The sequence below is a fragment of the Polypterus senegalus genome, chromosome 10 (assembly GCF_016835505.1).
Source record: "Polypterus senegalus isolate Bchr_013 chromosome 10, ASM1683550v1, whole genome shotgun sequence".
In the NCBI taxonomy this organism is placed as follows: Eukaryota; Metazoa; Chordata; class Cladistia; order Polypteriformes; family Polypteridae; genus Polypterus; species Polypterus senegalus.
Window position 1 is genome coordinate 6,874,968 of NC_053163.1, and position 2,409 is coordinate 6,877,376.

The 2,409-nt window shown below is 38.1% G+C and overlaps 1 protein-coding gene across 1 annotated transcript in view; it reads right to left on the reverse strand.

The window, feature by feature from the left end:
- The window catches only part of ccdc189 (coiled-coil domain containing 189), a 76,847-nt gene that overhangs the window by 35,587 nt on the left and 38,851 nt on the right, over window positions 1–2,409 (reverse strand). The window lies entirely within an intron of this gene.

Sequence of the window (2,409 nt, forward strand, 5' to 3'; positions counted from 1 at the left end):
CAACCCAAAACATTTGGCTCAAGTTAAACAATTTAAAGGCAATGGACCAAATAAGTCCATGTAAACTTGTGACCCACTGGAATTGTGATCTAGTCGAGAAAAAGTGAAATAAATATTCTGAAGTCTGTGAACACTGTTTGAAAAAATTACTTTTGCCCTGCGCAGAGCAGACGTCTTGAACTATATGCCAAATTTATAGTTTGTATAAAATCTGTGGCGAGGTTCTAAAGTGAGTTTTAAAGAATTCACGCTAAGTGTATGGAAACCTCTGACTTACTCTGACAAATATACAACCAAATACACTAAAATTGTTATGCATAGGTTACTTCATTATCTATCTATCCATCCATCATAGTACCACATCCTAAAGCATAAGATCCCCTGGGCCATACCGTATCATGTCACCATTTGTATTTTCCCTTTCATGCTCAGATGGGTGATGACACTGCAGACGTGACCTCCAGCACAGGCTCAGTTTCTAAATAATATAATGCTTAATGATTTAAATAAATATGTTTAATTATGGTTTAAGATTTTTCGTTGATTGGTGCTTCTAAATTAACATACTTTAAGTACTGTAAGTGTGGTACTGGATACGAGTAGATCCTGCAGAGGACTGACGCGCCATCCTGGTGTGATTCTTGCTTTATGTGTTTTGCTGAGTGTATAGGGGCACCCATTAAATGGAATTAGAATAAGGGGGTCCTGAAAAAGGATGGTTTGGTGATATGCAATGGGATGGACAGGCATTTCAGCTGGAATTAATCCGTTTCCAGTGTCATGGATGTACTGGCATCCCATCAGGGTTGGACAAAAGACCCTTATGTGGCTGGGAGGCCAATATAATGGAAGTACCTGGGAGACAGCCTTTCGATACAATATGGTAACTGGATACGCTAGGCAGCAGACCCCATCCATGCACACACCTGCAGGGCATACTGGGGACTGAAGTCCCATTGGGCAGCCCATCTGGGTTCCGCAGGTGCCACCAAGTGTAGCTGAAGGGAGGGACTGTCCCTTTGAGAAGCAGAAATACTTCCTTGAGGCAATGTCGTGGCACTGGAAGTACTCCCAGGGTATTATAATACTTAAGGGGGCCTCCTCATCTCAATTGGGGTGCTGGAGATGGCTGGAAGAGGATACTTCTGTAGAGGAGGAAAAGAAGAAAAAAAAAATGGAAATGTTGGTTAATGTGAGACCTGTAATAAAGTATTGTGTTAATAAAAAAAAAACATCTGAACCTGTGACTGGAGTTAATGTAAATTGTATCGGGACTTGGGAGGTCTGCAGTGCCCACTAGTGGCCACGGTAGTAATATAGTTGGATTTTATAGGATTAGATTTATATCCTTATAACAGTAAGTAAATGAAATATTTTGTCCTAAGCTGCACTTTGTTCTTTAATCCTACATAAATCAATATTCATACAGTTGCAGCATAAACTATATTTATATTGTTATATTTATGTTGTTTTTAGAGATTGTGTTACACTGTGTAACGTGTTAAAAAATGATGTGAGTTACTCTCAAGCTATAAAATTGTTAAAGGGTGTGAGCACTCTCTATACAGTGGAATACTGTAGATATATATTGAAATAACACATTTTCAGAAAATATGTAAGTTTGCTTTAAAAAATGTGTTCAGTATATCTACTGTAGTTTCCAACATATGTCATACAAAATAGCAGACATGTCAGGATCATGGAATCCTGTTCTGTATATACTCTATAGTATATTCAAGTCAAGTTTGTTGTCATGTATACCGAGTACAATGAAATTCTTACTTCCATATCCCCTCCGAGCAGTTGACAAAATACAACAAATAATTAAATAAAGAGAATAAAGTGGGTTCAGAGTCCAAAGATATGTGGTTAGGAGTCGTTATCCACTGTAAACTGGCAATGACTATAAAGTGCACATAATTGTACCCTGCAATGGACTGATATTGTTGTTGGTCCTGATTGCTGCTTTAAACTTAATGCTGCCAGGATAGACACAAATCCAAAAACTGGGGAAAAAATGAATGGGTGAACTCAAAAATACTAAGCTATTTAATCTGAATTATTGTCTTAACAATTTTTGAAGCTGAACATGTATTTTGCCACATGATGTAGTTTGACTGTACATCCACTTTAATGCATGTTAGGGCCAAATAAGCACTCCTCTAAGATTTAAATTACTATAAAATTAAAAAATATACATTTGCCTAAAACCTTTTGCGACACAAATGCTTACTGGTATTTTAAAGGGAATCAAATCAGACAGGTGTAAGAGGTAAAAAGAAAGAAAGAAAGAAAACCATCAGTTCCTACTGAGCCTGCACACAGAAGGGCGGGGTGGTTGTGTTTCAGACCGCTGTGAAGGGGCGTTCCTCCGAAGGTCCCTAACAAGCAGAACCATCCAGCTTTCAC